General features: G+C 36.1%; 1 long non-coding RNA gene across 1 annotated transcript in view; it reads left to right on the forward strand.

The window, feature by feature from the left end:
- Positions 1–8,457, forward strand: part of LOC136386070 (uncharacterized) — a 32,734-nt gene extending 24,277 nt beyond the window's left edge. Inside the window, exon 3 of the long non-coding RNA XR_010747884.1 lies at positions 7,764–8,457. This is a non-coding gene — a long non-coding RNA (uncharacterized lncRNA). The remainder of the gene's footprint in view (positions 1–7,763) is intronic.
- Positions 8,458–9,191: the final 734 nt, after the last annotated feature.

Consider the following 9,191-nt stretch of genomic DNA (forward strand, 5'->3'; position numbering starts at 1 on the left):
TTCCTAAATTAGGATTCTGAAGGTCATGATTTGAATAAATAAAAAAAGAACTCTAAAAAGTCTCTTTTGGAATTAGTCGTTGTTCTAGTTTACATCACCAAAGTGTGGGCACAGAGGTCATACATTTACATTAGCAGAGATAATCATATTCTATTTGCAGGGCAGACTGCAAACTCATGGGCCAGGAATTTGATTCACTTGGCTCTTACACCAGTACCATACACCTTGTATCATGCTGAGCACATAATGATGGTGAAGAATAATTTTTGACTAACTGCACATAGGTTATGCAGAACAACAAAACAGCCATAACTGTGTATGTTCCTCAGAACTCTTTGCCTCTGTGAATGATTATTTCCATGTTCAACCTAGTGCTGTGCTTTTCCTTGTCAACTTTTTATCTTTAGGAGATTTTCTACTTTGGTATGAGTCCTTACATAATTTATAAGTGATTCTTTGTCTTCAATTTATTTTCAGACTCTTTATTTTCTGGGACCATATATAAATCCACTACAAATAGGCTTTTAAAATGAAAATGATGTCAAATACCAAGAGAATGTCTCTTGAAGGTATACCTTCTAGATCCATGGATTAAGGCTAGAATTTCACTTTGTTTCAACCTCTTTGTCTCAATTCCCACCTTGTTTCTGTTTTAGTCAAGGATGTTAAAGCTTATTCATCTTTTTCTCACAGGTTATATAGAAAATTAAATACACACTGTTTATCCTTTTCTCTAGGCAGTTTCTCTTTCAGATTGCTGCTTAAGCAACCCAACAGATATTTTAGGGTACAGAGGCTAAGTACTAGTATGACTAATGCTCTTTGGCTTAATAAGCATTTTGACAGATTGATAATTCTTAACTATGTCTCCAACTATCATATCATCCTTTTATATGATAAAAAGTTGAGATGCCTCCCTCTCCTTCTTGTGTCATCTCTTTACCTAAAGAAACATGGGTGCGCTGGGAGTAGAGCACAGTATAATATAAAGAAACAATGAAAATTAAGGGGCAGTGTAGGAAAAAGAAATCAAATCAAGAGGCAGGTAGAATATTGAGATGTCAGTCAGAATGAAATGGGAAGGACCTGACAGAGAAAAAAAAGGCATCAGAGAATCCAGACAAGAATTGCTATTTGAATTCCTTGCATATGTAAGTGTGGAAGTGGCTGGCATTTGGTTGAAAGGATTCATTTTAAGAGAACTGCCTTAACTACTGAGGCAGAGCTGTGGGCTCATTTCATACTGTGACTCTAGTGAAGCATGGTGCATAAACTGGGGAAACAATGACCCCTCTTATATTTGATGCCTCATAATCTGCCGCTAATGACCTATAAGATGAAATCTCTAATTTGATGTCTCTTTCTTACATGATAACAACCTTAAGCCATACCCATATTAAACTTCTCTAATACACAACTCACTTTAATTGTTCTCTGTCCAAACATCTTTAATATCCCCCCACAGCTAATACCACCACCAAAAAAAATGAGTATGTACATTATAGTCTGCCAGTTGAGCTTTTGCATAATATGACTGCAATTGAACTAAATTGTCTCCTCTTACTACTACTCCCATACAGATACCCAACTAGAAATAGTCACATTTTGACATAATCTCCCTGTAATTGTCCTACTTCTGTGTACACTGTTCCTTCTGTCTCAAATGTGTGCCTTTTTATCAGTTTCTTATCCTTCAGTGTTTAATTCATATTTTATCTCCTCCAAGTGGCCTATTCATTTTCCCTCCCAACTATCAATGGCAATTTGTACCTCTGTCAATGTTGGTTAGAATATTCTGCTTTGTAACGTTATTTTTTATTTTACCCCTCAATTTTTAAATATCTATAGGACAGCAGTTTTCAACCAGTGTGCCACAAGAATTTTTAAAACGTGCAATACCTGACTATTTAGTCAGGGGCACTGACCTCTTTTCCTTTAAATTGTCAAATAAAAAAAAGTGACAACAGCCAATACACAATAGCTTTCCAGTGTGAATGAATCAAAATTATATCCATTTTTTTTGTCAGATAGGCAAAAAATATATTTTTTGGTGTGCTGCAGAATTTTAGTAATTAGTTTATGTGTGTCATGAGATGAGAGAGGTTGAAAATTGCTGACATAGGATAAGAACAATAAGAACTATGCCTTTTGTTCTGCTTCTCTATTTCAAGGTAATGCTTTGAATTTAAACTAGTTGTTTTCATAATGTTTTATACACAGACTTAAGTAAAGTAGGCACTTGTTAACTTCAAAAATAAATTAGGACTACAACATAATCAGTTTCATTGGTGTGTGTGTTTATATGTAAATATGTCATAATCAGATTCTGAATGTCAATTCCAAAAGTAAAGTTACATATAGTGTTTTGAACAATATAAATATTGTCATACGTGATACTGAGTGTATAGGAAATACAATATCAAAGAAGATCAAAAAGATTTACATCAAAGCTTCTAAATGAGATTATTCAAGGAAGGCTTCATTACTGAGATGAGTAAATTTCGATAGGCAGAGAGGAAATTAGAGGAGAACATCAGGTGAAAAAAGAGAGGCATGAGCAAAAATGCAAGAATGAAAATAAATGACTATGGTGATTTTGGAAAGAAAAAGGACAAATCTTGTCTGCTGACAACAGAGACTGAGTCCGAATGAGGAGTGGTAAGCAATGCTGATGAATAGTGTGAGGTCCAGTTTGAGAAGGCTCTGGAAATCAGAACAAAGATTTTGACATGATATGATAATAATTGTTTATTCTTATAAAATGACTTATAGTATACAAAGAACAATGGATTTTTTTTAATTTAAACTTTTATCTGTGACAGTCACTCTATATTTCAGACAGAGAACTAAAACCAGGGCAGTTAAGAATCTTCTGAAAATCACACAGCTAATAAAATATACAACACCTAACTTACTACTCAGGGTTCTTTTTGCATCTACACCACGATATCTCCTGCATTTTTAGGCAAAAGGTTGAAAGGACTGGTGTATCAGGAAGTTTATATTATCTATGTCAGACATAACTCTATTAGAAATACCTAGTCGGCAATGCAGAGGCCAAAAACATTCTCTATATCTGAAACAAAATACAGATTAATGGGGGATGGGAGTGAACACAAGAACATTAGGAGTTATATGAGTAAGATTTTTATGGGGAGTATAATTTGGAAACAAGAAACAGTTTGTTGTAATGCTTACCTTGATGATAACAAAATAACATGCTTCTGCATATCACACTTAGAGTGTATAACTACTTTTCCTTTGTAGAGTAGTGAATAAAATAGCACCTGGAGATAAAGGCATTACTGAAAAACCATAAACTTAGATTTCAGTATGGATTTAGTGTAGCATCGATAGAAAGAAAAGAAGAAAGGAAGGAAGGGAGGAAAGGAGGAAAGGAGGGAGGGAGAGAGGGAGGCAAGGAAGGAGGGAAGGAGGGAAGGAAGGAGGGAGGGAGGGAGAGATAGAGGAAGGAAGGAAGGAAGGAAGGAAGGAAGGAAGGAAGGAAGGAAGGAAGGAAGGAAGGAAGGAAGGAAGGGGGGAGGGAGGGAGGGAGGGAGGGAGAGAGGGAGGGGGAAGGGGGGAAGGAAGGGGGGAGGGAGGAAGGAAGGAAGGAAGGAAGGAAGGAAGGAAGGAAGGAAGGAAGGAAGGAAGGAAGGAAGGGAGGAAGGAAGGAGAGAAGGAAAAGAAAGGAAGGAAAAGAAAAGAAGGAAGGAAGGAAAAAAATTATTCCTGAAACATATTCAGACTTATGCTGCAGTAAAATATGTTTCTCTGTTTTTCAAAAGACAAGGGAATTTTTCTGCAAAACACTTAATCAAATGTGGGTAATAAGCAGATGCAATATGAAGGGAAGACAAAAGGGGATAGGATGCTCTGGGGATCGTAAAGGAGTGAATTTTTGCACAGCAATAGCATTGCTGCCACTGAGAAGAAACAGAATGTGTCAGGGGACTAAAATGCCAGCCCTATATTGCTAGTCCTTGTCACAGTCATAAAATGGATTAAATAAATAAAACTAAACAAGATAAAAAGATGATATTTCAGTTTCTCTAGAATACGTGAGTGGGCTTGTTTATTTGCTTGATAACTTTAGGGATTTTTTACTTGTTAGTTTTTTATTTTTTAATGCAAATAGGTGATTAAAGAATAAAATCAATGAGTGTAAAATGATTATGGGGAATTGGAGATTTGAAGTTACTATAATAGGCCAATTTTTAAAAAGTAAGAACATAATAGGGGTGCACTGTGTACTTGTATTGATTTCAATAATTTTATTTTTAATTTGTTATTTAAAAGATGGAAACTACATAAAATACATGTAGTTAAAACTTTCTGAGGGTATTATCAAAAGTGACAGCAGTAATAAAGTTATTCATGATACATTTTAATAGACAGAAGCAGAAGCAAAGTTGGAAAAACTGAGGCAGTTTTAAGATTCCTTAACGTATAGCCTGACCTGTGGTGGCGCAGTGGATAAAGCGTTGACCTGGAAATGCTGAGGTCGCCAGTTCGAAACCCTGGGCTTGCCTGGTCAAGGCACATATGGGAGTTGATGCTTCCAGCTCCTCCCCCCTTCTCTCTCTCTGTCTCTCTCCTCTCTCTCCCTTTCTGTCTCTCTCTCTCTCTCCTCTCTAAAAAAAAATGAGTAAGTAAAAAAAAAAAAAAAAAAAAAAAAAGATTCCTTAAAGTATAAACATTGACATAAAATTCCATGGATTAACTATTTTTCAGCTGCAATGCACCATTACTATGAATTTACAGCATATTGCACAACCAATTTCACTGTAAATTAATCCAATTTATCAGCAGCTTTTCTTAGTTGCTTATTTTGACTGATAATAAGTAGAAGCAAAGATAATATGTGGTAGTACAAAAAAGATAAATTTCAGAATTTGAAACAAATATGTCAAAAGGCATTAATAATTACAATCTCTACAAGAATTCATGTACATCTCTTTTCTTCTGGAGTCTAAAGTGATTACATTTTTTATCCTGGATACCAGACAATGGCAATTTAAAAAGGCAGAACTTAAAATTGCTGAGTCATTGATATCTGAATGGTACATTCATTGTCTCAAGATAAATACTATCTCTATAAAGTTTTAATAAAATATTGTTTTGAAATATAATCTCTGATCTGCATTTCAGAAATCAATAAAGGCATATAAGGACAAATGGTAGGCTATGCCTAGCCTAATATCTTATAAAGGTTTTTTTTTTTTTTATGAACTACATTTGGAAGGAAGATGAATACATACAGAAAGTTATTGACATAAAACTAGTAGTAGCTTATGTCTCAATAAAGTAGTCATAGAAAGCGTTGTGGTGTACACCCAGATACCTCTTCAATGCAGAATTTAATGTCCTAGTTGCTGAAAGTGCTCTGGAAAGAATGCCTTTGATTGTCAGTCCCCTCGGAAATTGCCTCAACTCAAGAGAGCCACCTCCTCTAAGGTTGAATTACCTTCCAGATTGATCTACATCAAATTTCAAGTCAGTATAAATGTGTAAACTCCTGCCCAGATCAGTCCTACTCCAGATAACTCTAAAGGTATATTCTAGCAGCAAAATATTCTCTCATTTTAAATCTCTTGCTTTGAATCTCTCCCTTTAGGAAATACTTGGATCCGCTTTTGAAGGGTTCAGCCTGGATCTCACTTTCGATTAAGTCAAAGACTGTTCATTAGGAACCTTGATTACAACTGCCAAGTCTTTTCACCTTTGTGACACAAAGTAACCTAATCAAGAAAAGAAATTCCATGTCATATTTACAAGTCCTACACACCCACTCATAGGGAAAGGATTATAGAAAGTGCGTTTACATGGAAGGAAGGCAGGGCTTTCAGAATCCATACTAGAATTCTGCCTACCACAGCTTGGTTTGGGGTTTATAAACACCATATTTTCATATAAATTAAATCACTTCATAGCTATAGTTGTTTCAATTCATGCTTTAAAGCTTTGTAAGGTAGTTGGCATATGTTTTATCTGGTGTATGTGTATGTGTATGTGTATGTGTGTGTCTGTGAATTATCCCCAATTAAAAGAAAATAAAAGAAAAATTTGGGGAAAGGAGCAATGTCCTTTCAATATCATAGAAGTCACAGGTTAACTTCAAGATTATTTAGGAGAGTAAATTTGTTTGACTAATTGTTCCTAGACATGATGATGTTACCTGTTAAATTACAGATTTTCATTTATAGGTGCAAATAATTGGTAGAAAAAATAACCCAGAAGTTACAGTTTACAACTTGTAAATCAGTAACTAACTGTGTGTTTAATCTATCAATTTTATACATTCCTTTCTTATATTACTTCCACATAGCTCCTCCGTTTCTCTCTTCCTTTTTTAAATGTTTACTTGTTGATTTTAGTGAGAGAAGAAGGGAGAGGACAAAAGAGAGAGACAGAACATCAATCTGTTCCTGCATGTGCCCTGACCAGGGATTGAACCCGTAACCTCTGTTCTTTAGGGTGACACTTTAACCAACTGAGTTATCCAGCCAGGGCTACCTCAATTTCTCGTTTAGTCTTAACATTGTACTGGTTCTGTCATAACTAAATTATCTAAGTAAAATTTTGACCTCATATATTTGTATGAAAGTCATCCCAATTATAAGAATTAACTAGATATTTAAATGCTTATACAATCCAGCAATTTACCTGAGACTTCTTTATTTCTTATAGTCTTGCTGCCAAATTCAATTTAAGTTTGAGCATTTTCACTGGTGGGGAATCTTGCTATTTCCCCATGCTTCCTTTCAATTATAAATTGTCAGAAAGTTCTTCCTATAATGAAGGATGATTACATGTTTTTCAAGTCATACCTACTTATATGTAATTTAAGATCATATTAATTCTAGCAGCTTGTAGAATGTACCTAATGGATATTCTTGAACTAATGGATAAATTAATAAAATGAAAAAAAAAAACTGGTTATTTGAGGTGAATGTTTTTTTTTGTTTTGTTTTGTTTTGTATTTTTCTGAAGCTGGAAATTGGGAGAGACAGTCAGACAGACTCTCGCATGCACCCGACCGGGATCCAACTGGCACGCCCACCAGGGGGCGATGCTCTGTTGCGACCAGAGCCACTCTAGCGCCTGGGGCAGAGGCTAAGGAGCCATCCCCAGTGCCCGGGCCATCTTTTGCTCCAATGGAGCCTCGGCTGCGGGAGGGGAAGAGAGAGACAGAGAGGAAGGAGAGGGGGAGGGGTGGAGAAGCAGATGGGTGCTTCTCCTGTGTGCCCTGGCTGGGAATCGAACCGGGGACTTCTGCACGCCAGGCCGACGCTCTACCACTGAGCCAACCAGCCAGGGCCGAGGTGAATGTTTTTAAAGAAAAATATTATATGGCAGTGTTGTAGAATTTTTATAAAGAGATTATTTGGAAAGTTAGAAGTCATTTAGAAGTCTAGTCTAATTGGCTTAATTGACAGTAATCTAGTCCCCTAAACTAGGTGTTCTTCATGAAATTATTAACAAAAACACATTCACAATTATTTTATTACTCCACAGATATTTGAGTTCCAGTTTCGTTCCCCAATATTTTTCCATTCTTCGGGTTGTGTGATTTCTATTGCTCTGTTTTTAAATCTAAAGATACTTTCCTCTGTCATCTTTATGTCCAATCAGCCATACAACTTATTCAATTATTATTTCTTTTCAATTTCAAATATTATATTTTTTAGTTCTACAATGTCTATTTAATTCTTTTTGAGTTTCAATTTTTCTGATGATAATGTGTATCTTTTCATTTCTAGGTATGTTCACCATGACCTCACTGAACATGGTATAATAGACTGCTTTAAGTATTCGTCTGATAATCCAAACATCTGTATCATCTGAAGGCTGGCATCTGAAGACTATCTCTTGATGGTCTCTTACTTTAAAGTTAATCAATTCTTAGTTCTGTGTATGCTGAATAATTTTGGGCTGTATCTTGGATATTTTTAATATTGTCCTGTGAGATTCTGGGGTCTGTTTATGTCCTTTGGAGAACGTTGCTTTTGAGTGTTTGTTTTAGTTGGAAATCAACCCAGTTTGTTTCAGAATGCAACTTCTGTCCCACTGTCTGTGTGTGGTGGTTCCAATGTCAGTTAAAATTTCTAAGCTCCTTTATGTTGTTTGGGTCTGACAGCTACATTTGCTACTCAGAAGCCAGTCTGGTACTTAGGCAATTGTTTATATGGTAAGTTTCTTGAAGTCTTTGGTACACTTGTTGGGGTCTGTCCTGCTCACTAACACTTTTTGCAACAACATGGATGGACCTGCAAACTATTATGTTAAGTGAAATAAGACAGGCAGAGAAAGAAAAATATATGAATGACCTCACTCATTTGAGGAATCCAATGAACAATGTGAACTGAGGAATGGAATAGAGGCAGAGGCAGGATTAAAGGGTCCAGAGGGAAAGCAGACAGAGGGAAAGGGGATGATAGGATGGGATAAGAACAGAAAAGCAAAACTGGGGGGAGGGCGTTGCGAGGAGGAGGGCAAGGAGAATGTGGTGGGGAAAACAGGGGAGAGGGGGAGGTATTTGGGGGAGCACTAGAATCTATGTAAACCCAATAAATTAAAATTAAATTAAATTTTTAAAAAAAGAGCTTGGAATTTTATGTTGTTTCCAACACAGGTTTAAGAGATGTTTTTCTTCAGATCTTTCCAATCTGATATTTATCCCACACATTCCAACTCTCCAAACCCTCATCCTTGATGTCTCTGGCCATGAAATGAAGTCCCCTTAGAGTTCTAGACTTTCACACTGTTGTGCAAATCCATGTGATTGAAATCTTCAAAACAAAGTGGTGAGAGAAAAGATAAAAAAATAATAACAATGGTTTTCTCTACACTCTTTGGACAACAGGAGCTCCTTTTCCTGTTTCCTTTTGCCAAAGAGACAGGTTTTCTCTGGGGATTAAGTACTCCTGTTGCAGCCACCACAGACATTCACTTTTATGACTGGGGCTGTCCTCAGGACAGTTCTGGAAGAAAAAAAGGGAGAGAAAATATAGATTTCTCTCCTACTCTTTGATATGCAGGGAGCTGTTTGTCTTGTTCCCTGGCTAAAAACAGGTGGTTTTTCCTATCAGCACACACTATACTATTTCACAATTTTGGTAAAGGCCAGAAAACGAAAGAAAAAATATTATAATACTAATTTCTAATATGGGCTATTATTCAGGTTTTGA

Source organism: Saccopteryx leptura, chromosome X (assembly GCF_036850995.1).
Source record: "Saccopteryx leptura isolate mSacLep1 chromosome X, mSacLep1_pri_phased_curated, whole genome shotgun sequence".
NCBI lineage: Eukaryota > Metazoa > Chordata > Mammalia > Chiroptera > Emballonuridae > Saccopteryx > Saccopteryx leptura.